General features: G+C 49.7%; 1 protein-coding gene across 3 annotated transcripts in view; it reads left to right on the top strand.

The window, feature by feature from the left end:
* Positions 1 to 10209: 10209 nt before the first annotated feature.
* The window catches only part of ZHX2 (zinc fingers and homeoboxes 2), a 78026-nt gene continuing 74572 nt past the window's right edge, over positions 10210 to 13663 (top strand). For 2 of the 3 annotated variants that reach the window (XM_030012294.2, XM_030012290.2), the window contains exon 1: positions 10530 to 10647. The gene's annotated coding sequence lies outside the window, so the exon portion shown is untranslated. Of the gene's footprint in view, positions 10316 to 10529; positions 10648 to 13663 lie in introns of those variants that run through there. The other variant, XM_030012291.2, reaches the window with a different exon arrangement.

The raw sequence follows: 13663 nt of genomic DNA, 5'->3' as shown, positions 1-13663 counted from the left end.
TAAAGCTTTGTTTACTGGCGTGGCGCCAACCCCTCTGCAGTGCCTCCTGCTCAGCAGCCTAATCTCCTGAAGTTTGAGGGATGCAGTCCAAATCTCTTAGCAACATTAAATCTCATTCAATTAACTTTGTTGGGGGACAAAGTTATTTTGTTACCGTCGTTTGCCAGTCTGCCGTATATAATATGCCGTCCAGCAGCTAGGCCATTCAGCCTTTAGATACAGCAAGGAGACACAGCACGCCCCAGCGCAGGGGCTCTGGCTAGACTGGGCATCCTGAGCTGCAAAATTACCCATTAGTCAAAAACCCCACCAAGTCCTCAAAAAGGTCCACAGGGGCAACAGGTCCGAGCCACTGCCTGGGTTTTAATGCCTTTTCTTGGTGCCACTAGTAGTCTGCACCCAGCAGAGGCGCCTGCTCCAAGGCATCATCACTCCCTCTTTGGGTTCATGCAGCATCCCTGGCTTCAGAGCCGCTGGTTCAGCATCCCCAAGCAGAGGTACCAACACAGCGTGACTCTGAATCGGGCCGGTCAAGTGCCCTGCCAATGCTAAGCATATGAATATACGTCTCCATCTGGCACTGCTCTATGAATAAAAGGTCATTATTGCCTCTACGGGGATTTCTTTAGTACCTGTAACAAAGTAGGGAAGCGCATGAGGGTGTCTTCCAGGTCACCGATGAAGAAAAGGAAACCAGTACCGAACTCAACTAGAAGATGCTGGGGTGATGTACCCTCTGTGAAATGGTGGGTTAACATTGTAGGCCTCTCCTACGTGTGATTTTACACAGTGTTTATGCTTAGTTGCAACACATGAATCTTTAATTATACATGTAAGACGTTTAAGGGAAATTAGTTTAGTCCAAACTCATTTTCTTTCCAGAACTAGTCAAAAACAACCAAAGAAGCAATAATTTGTTTTCACCACACAGCAGGTGGCATTATATCCTTCATTAAATTATACAGATATGATTAATATTAATCTGCATTTGTATCACTATCCATCAAATTCAACATCCATCACACCATCCTTAGCATAGCATTTATTTTTAAATGTATTCCATTAAAGTGTTATGACATAAGTAAAAGCAGTGAATAGGACCTGGACGTGGAGCGACCCTTCTCCCACCTCCCCCCCCCCAAACAGTAGATCCCAGCACTCCTCTGAAAGATCTGCACATATACTATGGCATTAAGGAAATCATTACTAAAATCTACACTTATTTTTCATTCTATTACTGACTTCCAAAAATTGTTGCAAATAAATTCAAAGGGTTAGGGGAAGGGGGATCCCTTATCTTCATATTTTTAATACTGAAAAGAATAGTTCTGAAACCAGATGGTAATTGACAGTTCATTGCCAGCAAAATGCATGTCCGTGCCTTTATAGAGGTATACGGCTTCATCAGTTACCCTCTTGGTGTGTTCCCTCCCTGCCTTTTCCAAGCTTCCCCCTGTATTGCCACCCATGTATTGCAACTTCTTGCTCCCACCCTGTCTGCTCAGTCCTGGATGAAAGACAGTTGTTGGCACCATGATGTTAAATTTAATTTGTGTCTTGTAATGTAAATTCACCCAAAGGTTGAAGCAACAGGCACATGTTGTTTATAAATCAAATTTTACATACAGTATCATTTTTTTTTTTCCCAGACACTCTCAGAGTGCAGGAAAATCAGTATTTTACAGGCAGCACTTGAGTTGAGTTTAACCATCTCTGTGGAAAAATGTCACCATAAATTTGCCACTGAACCAGGGTGACATTTAAGGTGGCTACCGTGACAAAATATTTTGCACTGAGAGAGCTGCCTTTCTGGATATTTCAAAAGTGGAAGAAAACATTTCCCTTTAGTTGTAGTAAATACACATAGCCTAACCTGTAATTTAGCATGTTCTCCAGCAGCTAGCTTTGCAAATCCAGCTTTCCAAAACTTACAGGAGTTATTACTAGCATGGCCTTGCAGCAAAACAGAATCCTGGAGGTACCCCAGCATGCAGGGAAAATCTATGCGCAGAGGACCTATGGGCAGATCTCTTACTAAGAAGATGATATGCACTCATGGCTGAGCCCTGGTAGGATAAAGACTCCAATTTGTTTCTGTGAGCACTGTGATACCTCTTTTATATTTCTGATAGTGGTACGGGTACACTTTTCTGTGAAAGCAGGAAATTTCCTACTGCCACTGCTGATATCCAGGCCAGTCTTAGAAATACCACAACATGTAGCGAGCCAAACAGCCTTCCTGCTGTTGTCAGTGATGGCATGAACGATGGGTGGCATAGCTAAGCCAAGGAGTTTAGACTCAGGGCATCTGGCTGTGCCATGGGTTCCTTGGGTGAAGTCAGCAAAAGTCGCAAGACCTTCAATGCTGGTTTTGATTTTTATGAATGCTTGCCCACAGCCAAAGCCACTGGAGAACTTGATCTCCAGTTTCCCCAAGCCCCAGTTTCCCACCAGTAAATTGGGATGCCATAAGGGCTGACTATATGGGCATGCTGTAAAGCTTATCAAGTTAATCTTGTAAGCACCCTGAGACCCTGGTATGGACAGAGCTACAGAAGCATTGTTATTTTTGAGTACACACAGCCAAAGACCAGTAAACTAATTAAATTCACCTTCAGAAAAGAGAAGATTTTAATTTTCTCACGTTAAACCTGCCCAGGGTAAACACGCTTCTATTCTCCTGCTGTTAAAATATGTTGCCATAAGTGCTTAGCGTAACATTTGACCTGTTTCTCTTGCATCTTCCTAGATTACGGTCAAGCCATTTGCACTTCAATAGTTTGGGGGCTGTACTGCATTTTCTGGGGTTGGAACATAGCTCAGCTGTAAAAACTTGCTGGAGGCTGTAAGATGGCATAAAAGGCTGAGCCAGGGAGTATTTTTCAAGCCAGTTTTGGAGGGAGAAAATTGTTATACTTGATTCCTTTTTTTTCCCCTTTGATTGTGAGCCTAAAAAAATATGGAGGTCTTTGAGGTCAGCTCACCAAAATGGCTTAAAGACAAAGCTGCAGCAGCCATTTGCCAGCTTTCTCACTCGACAGGTAAAGCAGAGAGTCATCAGGGCAAACTTAAATGGCCTGATTAGTAATACACTGGGTCTATATGGATTATATACGTTCAAAAAGGGACACAGAAAGAACAGATTTGCAAGGACTGTCAGCCTAAAGCACCAGCTCCACCATAAGGGACAGAGGAACCTAGAGGCTGAGGGCTATGTGCTCTTCTATCACCATACAGTCCTCGGCACAGCAGACCCACTGTGGTCCCCTAGACCTTACCATCCATAGAAGTTGCCACAGAGTCTTAATATGTGAAGGTCTAATACTATGAAAGTCTAATATTTCTCCTCTGCACAGTGTGACACTTGAGTAACTGCATAATTTTTCCCAGATTCTCTCCTCTCCACCCCAAAACACCTCTCAGCTTCGTTAACATGTACCATTTAATAGGCATGTATCATTTAAGTCCTCATGAACAGCACCATGTCTGCTCAGCAACAAATAAAATAGCCAAACTAGGCTGCCTGTTAACTTTCCAGCTCCCCAGAGAGGTGGCAAATTGTATCACCTCTAGAATTGCCAAATATCCCCATCAATTCTGTTTGCACCACCAGTCTAAAGATGCTATATTCTAATCTAAGGGACAGATAAAGACATATTCTGAAATACATACTAAAGTACAGATAAATAGACAAGCTGTCTCAGTGAATTAGTTACATGTGCAAAAATCTTCCTAGAAGAGCAGGCTCAGTTTGATGGTTAAAATCTGATGCAAAATCCACAGGAATTGCAAAAAAAAAAAAGAAAAGAAAGAAATCCCTACTTTGAACCAGGGGCTCTGAACCAGGTCTTTGGTTAATTGGAAATGGATAACACTGGATATGACACCCGCTGGGCAGTCTTTGGTCACTAATCCACTCCAGTTGTCCACAAAGGCTTGCGACAGTTGTCACCCTTCACGCCAGGCTCAGCAGGGAGGTGGGAGATGAATGCCTCAGAAAGCCAAACCACTCACCCTCAGCCCTGTTATCTTCTGGATGGGGTCGGGGCAAAGCCACGGGGGAGCATAGGTGAAGTATGCATTGCCACCGGCCATGCAATACCTGCCTCCAAACAGGAAAAAGAGAGTTTGGTCTCCAGCACTTTTAATCTATGGATACAGAAGGGGGGGGGGGGGGGGGGGGGAGCAAAAAAGTCTTAAAAATTCCAAGGATTTCTACTGAAGTAGTACCATAAACTGGTGGAAAATATTTCTCAAAGCAAGCAACTTTCTCTAAGGAGAGAAATACATGTTTTCTCAAGTGGATGCCCCCCCAGCCCTAGCACTGAAGTCCTGTAAAAAGCTCCGGGGAAGGCTTTCGTCCGTCTGCTCCAGGACAAATCCCATCAGCTTGTAGCAGAGATCCCACTTTTGTTAATACAGAAGCTGCTTTTTATTCCTCCTGCCAAAGCAGCCTGGCCTGCCCGGTCCCGCAGTGAGGTCATAACTCAGGGTTGATCACATCACAGCACGTTGCCATGGCGATGCTTGAACTGTCACAAAGGATGTGCGCTGTGATTTCACAGCAGATGGGCTGTGAGGGAGGAAGCCCTCATTTAAATTTTAAAAATTGCTTTAGTAATTAACAAGAGCAATAGAAAAGACATTAAAAAGAAAAGAAAAATCCCCAAACCACCACTCTCAGCAAAGGTTATGGGATTCACGTGGGATCTGCAGGCCATCCACAGGGGAGGATGGCCAAGCTGCTGCTCCGAGTTCACCTGGGTCTTGGGGTTGCTGATGGGTCCAAAAAAGTCTGGAGCCTGCCCGGCTGCAGGAGGCCCAGAGCACTGGCGGTCGAGCGAAGCCCCCCTGCTCATCAGTGCATTTCAAAGCACGCCAGCACTCGGCCAGCCACCCTTCGCATTCTGATAGGAATGGCAGAGGGCAGGCGGAGGGTGCCGCAGGCTTTATTAAAACGCAGACTGCCCGGCGGAAGGGGAGGTGTAGTGCCCTGGCTTCAGAAGTTTTTAGCAAGGAGCTGGCTTAGGTACTTCTATAGCCCCTTTTAATACAGCACATGAGGAGCCCAGAGTCACACAGATGTGTTTGCCCTCGCGTTCTGAAGTGTTACCCCTCCAAGATGAGAGTGCAATCGCTTGGTCCCCTAATTCTCACAGCCCAGCAGCACTGACCCACAGAGCAGCCTACGCTGGCCTTGCCCTGCATCCTCAGCATCTCTGTCGCAGAGCGATAACCCAGTCCCACCTACTGCCCCTGCACTTGGAAACTGAGATCAACAGCAAACAATGGAGGCAGAGCAGATGGTGTCAAGCTTTCCAGTTAGCCATGGTGCAGCCCTGCTCCTGCCTTGGGCTTGTCCATCCCTGGCAGAGGTGACCTTGAGGAAGCAGAGCCTTAGGTCCCCCGTCCCCGCGGTCACCACAGCTCGTTGCAGAGATGCTGGCATCCCCCAGCTTGCCGCAGCAGCTCTCTTCCACATCGCAGCAGCTCAGCAACCTCAAGGCAGAATTAAATCTCTCTCCCCTCCGCCTGCAGCAGGCAACGCACGCGGTGTTTCAGGGACCTTGGGCTGAGTCCTCATATTTAATGGGGAGAGCAGACTTCAATGCAGCATGTTCCTCGTTCGTTCAGTGACTAACTGTTGATCTCTCTAAGAATAAGCCAGATGGTTCCCGTGATAAGTGATCAGCTCTCCTGGAGTTTTTGAAACAGAAAAAGACAGATGCCTGCGTGCCTCTTGCCAGGACCCATCTTAAGCTCAGGCAATGAGTGCAAATGCTTAGGGAGGTTGTGTTCAGGGGATTCTCTCCATCCAGGCTTAGCAACTAATCTTCCCCGTCAGCCCTGCATCCTGAAGGGGAGGCATCTTGCCTTCTGACAGCTTCCCCCAGCTTAAGGGCACTACAAATCATAAGGTCAGCCCTTATAATTGGATCAGACCTTGATATTGCTTTGCTCTTCTGTGCATTTATATTAACATCTCATTTTGCAGACAGCGCATCTGATCGGTGCTCGCTACCTCAGCTTGCGTTTGCACTCCCCGGCGATTGAGAACACTGATAGGATTGACAAAGCATTTTAGCAAAGGAGAAAGCTTGATTTGGGGAGTTGTTTTGCTGGGGTGGGAAAAAACCACCCGGGTTGAGGAGAGAGTGACAAACACACGAGGCTAAAGAGCTTGCTTTCTCGGCCACTGGTCTGCACAACATGTGCTGACCACCCGCCAAGCGCCTCTTTCCTACCCTCAGCACAGAGATCGAGATCTCCACAAGAGAGGAAAAAAAAGGAGCAGTGTTTATCTGCTGACTTCTTTTTAATTTGTTTTTACCTGAATTTCTACTGCTGACTGTATAGAAAGCCTAACTCTGCTATTGAGCTATCATTAAAAACGCCAAGCGGGAGCAGGGGAATCGCCGTACCTGTGCAGGGTAAGAAGAATGGGGTGGAAGCAGAGTTAGGAGCAAAGTGTAAAATTAGCAATTGAAGCTGAGCCTGGTTCTTCCCAAAACCAGCTCTAAGGCAGCATCTTGGCCCACCAGCCTCGGGCTGGTCCTTCCTGCCCGGGAGAAGCTCACAGCCCACCCATTTGCTGCTGCTGCATCCCGTAGGCAAAACTCCACTTGATCTTACAGCTTTAGGCCAGCATAAAAATGAGCAACATGTAGCCAAGCACTCGACAGAAAATGACTCTTCAGTTCTTTTATTTACATGCCTCTGTTTTGGCTCTTAAAGGATGCACATTCCCTTCAAGGATATTTACGCAGCCTCTTCAGAGCGAAAGAAATTCGGAGCTGCACCTCCAAGAGAGGGAATTAGATCTGTAATGCTGACTCAGCCTGCAATTTCACAGGATCAAACAGTCAGAAGGAAACCATTAAGCTGAAAAAGACTGAAACGTATGTGACAATACATATGTCAGACACTCATCTCCTCACCATAAAAAAAAAATATATACACATATGAGTACACAGTTCATTATCTCTGACCAAGGTATTATTTCACAGGCAAGCTTGCAACTTCATCTGAGGGCTTTATGGAGCAGATGTCACTTTAAATCTAGAGGAAGTTCACAGAGGAAACGGAGAGAGCACTAAATTTAAAGCAAGCAAGTGCTCACTTTCCTGGGAAATTGTGAATGCATGTTCACTGTGCTTCGGAATCGGTGTGGCTTCCATTGTGTCATTAATTAAACACAGAGGCCTTATGCAAAAGAAATTTAAAATTGCAAATTTCCTTTTTGCATCTTCTGTAAAAGCAATTTCCATTTTGTTATGTTACCCTGCATCATTTTAATGTTAGGTTTCTATAAATGAGTTACATACCGAGATTTAGCAAGAGTATTCACATTGCATTCATCACTGATACTTCTCTTTTTTTTTTACATGATTTCTCAAGGAATCAAGGCTTTTGTAATTATAAACTCTAATCATAAACACAGTTCTCCCATCCCTCAGTAAACTTTTGACCCTTTCACTTAACTTCAGTTAAATTTGACAGAATCAGAGCTAACTAACCACATTTCCTAAAAGACAGCATCTGAGTAGAGATGCCACACAGCCTGTTGGTCCCATTACTCAAGATTCAGAGGAGGAATTTGATGACCAAGTTGAAAAACATTCATTCACAAAACAGATCTCCGTGCACTATATTTTGCACTTCGATGTGGGAAAATGCAAGGTCACACACAAGCAGGTATCCGTAGACTCACCTACACGGTCTGAGCAGCTTCTCTAGCAGTAACATTGAATACACAGCGCTCAAAAAGTTGTCCTTACTTTGTTCATTCGGGAAGGCAATAGCAACTGCTACAATTTTAAACCCACATCCTCCTCACCTTAAATACAGTGAATTGTGCCCCATTTTTTATGATCTTTCAGCTCCTAATTTGTGTCCCGTCATCCAGGCTTTGGGGGAAGGCAGATGAGCCTCACTGGGGGCCTTACTTGGTGCAGGGATCGCTTTGACCTCAGGTTAGAACTGTCTTCCTTACAACGCGGGCTTAAAATCTGAAACCCCGGACCCGGCTGCCATTGACGGCCCTTTTTTGCACTTGAAAGGCAGCATTAGCTGTCGTATCACCCAATCAATCAAAGATCCTTTTGCATTTGGCAGTGCAAAAAAAAAAGTTAAAGAGGCCTTCAAGTAAGTGTTAATTAGGGCAAGAGCAAGCAGATGATTTTTCACCTGCTTTTCCACTGATCTGCCCTTTCAAGAATATTTTATATTCATGAGTCTAGTAGTCTTATTAAAACACTTTGGCTTTTCTTTTTTTCCAAATCATAGAAAAGGAATTCGAGACAGTAGGAAAAAAAGTGTATCCGCGGGGGGGAGGGGGAATTTTTTGTCCCCTAAAATAGCTCCTTTTTTTTTTCCCCCCAAACATTCAAAATTCAGGAACATTTCCACGTCTGAACAGCTACTGAGCTACTGAAGAGTTAAACAAAATATATTCAGTAGTTTTTATAAGAAAGCAGAATTTCCATTTAAAAAAACCAAACCAACCAAACCTCCAGGGAGGAAAACCAGAGTTCAAGGAGCATTGGCAAGTTCTAATGGTCATCTGCCGTGCCCCCAGCAAGTGCGGAGAGGATGCCCATGCTTGTCCCTTCCTAACAGCTTTGGTCTAGAAAGAAGCGGAAAAGTTAGCAGAAATCTGGGAGCTGGCGACAGAGAGGAAGGAATCCATTCTGTTATCAAATACTTGCAGAGACTGTACTCAATCAGGCAGTCAAAAACACGCCTACTCAGATAAGGGTATCCCTGCAAAGAAATCTCTTGACACTGCTTTGACATATTTACGTTCTTCCGTGATTATTCAGTTGCAATAACTTAGAGCTCCTCTTCTGACACTCTCATACAAGCCGGTCCCCAGCCCTACACGGGGAAGGGAAACAAAATTTTGCCCAAGGAAGTTAGTCGGCTGGGTTGAGGACTGCAGCTTGGCTCTGACCCTGCGTGCCACGACGCTGGTGACACGGGGCAGGGTGAGAGCCGAAGCAAGTGGAGATTCAAAGCCTTTGGAGGTTTAAGTGTACAATTGAAATATTAATTTAGTGCGATCTAATCCAAGATACCGCATCGTAGATAGCACACCCCTGAAGTTACAGTGAGATTATGCTACTCGTAAGTCCTATTAGCCTAGACTTGTTGGAAGATCTGCTATCTAGTAGCAAGATACAATCGGGAAATTATTTCTTTTAATTAATTCATCGAAGTAAACAGAAAATAGCCTGGGTCCTATCTGTCTACATCTCTTTGGCAGAAAGGCAAAGAGGCACGAGAGTTCAACGACAGTTTTAAATGGGGGAAAGGATTCCTGCGATGCAGCAGAGGAGCGGAGATTGCAGCATCCCTTGGAGATACACACCACCTTCTGCAAAGCAATAAACAACCGTCGCCTGAAGCCCACCCAAAATTCGGGTGGCTTGGAAAACCTCCATCGCAAGCCGAGGATGAAGAAATGCCTCCCACCTCCCCAGGTAACCGGCCCGGCTTCGGAGGGGCAGCCTCACGGCAGCGGCACAGCCTCACCCAGCCCCTCAGCATCCCGTCGCCGTCCCTACAGCGGGGGCCCAGCCCCCGCCCCGCTTGCAACGGGGGTCTAACCCCGCCGTGCCCATAACGGCGGTCCAGCCCCCGCCCTCCCTGCAACGGGGGTCTAACCCCGCCGGCCCTATACCGGGGGTCTAAGCCCGCCGGCCCTACAACGGGGGTCCGGTCCCCGCCGTCCCCATAGCAGGGGGTCCATCCCCGCGACGCTAAGATGGGGGTCCCGTCCCCACCTCCTGGACCGAGGGTCCGGCCTCTCCCATCCCCACACAGGGAGGTCCAGCCCACGCGATCCTGGACCGAGGCTCCTCATCCCCAGCCCCTGTACCAAGGGTCCGTACCCCCCCCCCAACCCCGGCGCCGCCACCGCTCGCACCGCCCGGGGCCGGCGAGGGGGGGAGCAGGGGGGCTGCCCCCGCTGCGAGCCCCGGCTGCGCCCGGAGGATCGCGGGGGGCGTCCGCGCGGTTCCGCCCGTGGAGCGGGACGGGGGGCGCGGCGGGGAGCGGCGGAGCGCCCGGTCGTGCCACCCCACGGGCTGCGGAGCGCCCGGCGGAGCCCACCCGCGGACCGCTCGGGGCGGGGGGGGGGGGGGGTGCGTGGAAAATTCATGGGGCTGAGCCGGAGGGGGAGCGGCCGGAGCAGTGCGGGGGGACGGGGGGGGGGCACGGCCCCGCTCGCAACTTTCCGCCGCGCCGAGGGACCCCGGCGGCCGCGCCGGCGGTGGTATCGTATGCAAATACGCACGCTGACGTCAGAGATCATGTGGGTTTTGGCGTAGATCCCCACCGATCGAGGGCTCTTTTTTTTTTTTTCCCTTTTTTTTTTCTTTTTTTTTTCTTTTTTTTTTTCTCCCCCCTTTTTTTATTTTTTTTTTTTTCCGCGGCGGGGCCGGGGCGGCGTGTGCGTGCGTGCGCGCGTGGCGGAGCGCGCGTGTTTCCCCGCGGGCCGGCGCGGCGCGGCGGGGGCGGGGGGCGGGGGGCGCGGGGTCCCGCGGCCGCGGGCTGCCGCGGCGGCGCGCGGAGGGGCGCGGAGCGGCGCGCGGAGCCCCGGTGCCGCTCCGCCCGGGACAGTCGGTGCCGCCGCCCTGGGCGCAGGTAGGAAACTTCCCAGGCGGGCCCCCCCCCCCCCCCACCCCACCACCACCACCACCACCACCACCACCACCCACCCACCCCCCCCCGGCGGCGGCGCGGCGCTGCCCGGCCGCCCCCCCCCCCCCCCCCCCCGCACACATGCACTCGCCGGCGCTCCAGCCCCGGCCGTTCGCACCCAACTTTTCCTCCCGCAAAAACTGTCCGGTTCCCGGGACTCCGGCGGGGGCCGGGAGGAGGGGGGGCGGGGGAGACCGCCGGCGGGGCGGGGGGGGGGGGGGGGGGAGCGGGGAGGGTTGTTCGCGGGGGGCTCTTAATTTTTGTAGCTATATTTTTAATTTTTCGCCATGCAGCTTCCTTCCCCCCCGTCCTCGTCCCCGCTCCCCGCCGCCTCCCGATCGCAAGTTTGGGTGAAGGGGGGAGGCAGGAGGAGGAGGGGGAACGGCGGGGGGGGGAGGAAAAAACATGTCTACGTTTGTCTGTGTCGACATCAGCAACACAAAATATGGCGTCCGCTTTCGACAGGGCGTTACGTAGAGGCGAGCAGGGCGATTTTGTCAGTGCGGTCTTTAAAAAGGAACCGCTGGCTTCCACGGACGGGGGGGGGGGGGGGGGAAGCCGCCCCGGGGGTGCTGCAGGCGCAGGAGGGGCCCCGGCGTCGCCGCCGCCGCCACGCGTGGCTCCGCGCCCGCGGCCGGACTTGGCAGCGGTTTCTTCTGGTTTAATTTTTGATTAATTTCTCCCCCCCCCCCGCCTCCCCCCCTCCTTGTCAGCTCCCCCGTGACGCCGTGGCGCGGGGGCTCGCTGCCTCCTGCCCCGCCGCTGCCGGTAACTGCGGAGAGCGGCGGGGCGGAGCGGGCGGCGCTGAGCCGGGACCGCGGCGGGGCAGAGCCGGGCGCTCCGCTCCATCCCTCCTTCAGCCTCTGCGAAAGTCTCTGCCTTCCTGTGGCATTTTATTTATCCCGGGATGGGGAGATTTGGGGAAAGTCGGCCTTTGGTACGGTGCACCCGCTTTTTTTCCCTTTTTTTTTTTTTTTTAGGAGGGGTGACTTTCCCTTTTGTTTTAGCTGGTTTCCAAAGCCGTCACACAACTGTCTCCTTTCTTTTCCCCCCTTGTCTCTCTCCCTCTGGGATGAGGGAGACAGCAAAAGACACAGATTTTTCTCCCTTCTTTGCTAGGAATAAAACTTGGAAGTGGAGTTGGGATGTGCCTGCCTGACTTTGGGGTATCCCTCTGCCCGGCTCTTTCCTGAGCCCTTTTGTTCGCTTTGCGCCTGGGAATCCCTCCTGAGGGAGACAGCCTGGCGGGGGGACATGGCCCTGATTTCCTCCTCCCTTGGGCTGCCCAGGCACCTCTCCGGGTGGAGGCTCCCCATCCTCTCAGGTCAGGTGCTCCTTTTAAACCCCAGGAGCTTGCGAGGGCTCTGCCATGCAGGGCAGCTCAGCAAAACTTTTGGGTTGGAAGGTGGAGAGCAAAAGGGGGAAAAGCATCCAAAGACGTAGGAATGGGAGGGAAGAGGAGGACTTTTGCTGGGTAGGAAGATGACTTTGGTGGTCAGGATTGCTGGGCGTCAGCACCTCCTGCCAGCTGGGTCCCGAGGCGGCAGTGCGGGGAGCAGCAGGCGATGGTGGCGGAGCGTGCGGTGCCTTGCGAAGCTGCACCTCTGGCAGCACCGGGGATCTCCCTCGGCAGTGCTGGGGTCGCAGCGTAAGGCTGTCAGCTAGGCAGAACTGGTCTTTCCTATTTGGTTTTTTTTTTTGACCCACAGGTGTCAAGATCCCAGTTCAGGAAGGGATTTTAGTATGTCCTTTAGTGGAACAATGGTAGTCATCCCAGCACAAAAAAAAAAACCTTTCCAAGTTGGGGCTGAGAACTAAAATGTCAAATGCCTCAACGTAATTCTTTTACAGCAAATGATGGCAAATGATTGCAGCTCTCTGCTTCGTCATCTAGCTTACCTACAAATAATCCACATGTCAATGAGTTATCTTTTTTTAAAAAAAACCTAGAGATTAAACTTTGTGCAGGGTTTGTCCCTCCTGGCTGGGGCTGGGATAGTTGTGCAGGTGCAGGTGTGACTACCAGGGGTCTGACATCTCTAGCAGAAACCTCTGGCTTGTTGTCTTACTGGGAAATGGCATGTGAAGTAACACTGCTGTGTGCTGCTGTGGTTTTATTAGACCAGTAGAGGACTAATTTTGTTGTTTAAGAGGTATCTGTGACCGAAGTGCTTTGCCAGTGTAATATATTCTTGTCCCAGCAAAGCCTTTCTAATGTAGATGTGGCTTCAGTCTGTTGTATGAACTCAGCAGCTCTTTGAAACACAGAATTGCAAATTGATATCCGGGTCAGGGAAACCAAGGTACTGGCCAGCAATCGGGAAGAATATAAATGCTAAAAAGCCCATGCATTTTTAAAGTTGTTGGCTGGTCCTTATTTTACTTCAGCAGGTCCTTATTTTACTTCAGCAGTCGTGTGCATGTTTATCCACGTACAGGCTTCTGCAGAAATGAATGGCCAAGAGCTCTCCCGTGTTCGTCCTCTCTTCTTGTACCTGTGAAGAGCTCAGTGCCGGAAAGTGCTTATAGATGTGTATAGCTCAGTTACCAGCCCAAAGCCCATGTGATTACTCACCTTCATAAAATGACATTTTTCCTGCTTGCCCACCCCAAAAGTTTTCCTGTCAGAGTTTTGTCCCACGGGACATCTCTGTCATTGGTGTTTGAAAGAAGCACGCTCCTTCCAACTGCTTTCTCTCAAAGTACCACTTTTTTTTCCCCTTTTTACTCTAATTGCAATCAACAATTTCTAGACAGTGTCTGTAAAATCAATAATCCATTATATGAGACAGCCCAAATTGGCAATGTCACATTTTGGTTCTTTTTTGTTGGGTGGGGGGAGTTTTATTGTGTTTTTATTAAAAGTCCAAAAAAGAAAGCTAACATTTAATATAGCAAAGTTACTTGCTGCTTTTTACATTTTCAAACCAGTATCAAACTGCTGCGGGCTGGAATGAGA

This window comes from Aquila chrysaetos, chromosome 4, assembly GCF_900496995.4.
Source record: "Aquila chrysaetos chrysaetos chromosome 4, bAquChr1.4, whole genome shotgun sequence".
Lineage (NCBI taxonomy): Eukaryota > Metazoa > Chordata > Aves > Accipitriformes > Accipitridae > Aquila > Aquila chrysaetos.
The sequence above is the reverse complement of the archived record's forward strand: the minus strand, read 5'-3'. Positions and strand labels throughout refer to the sequence as shown.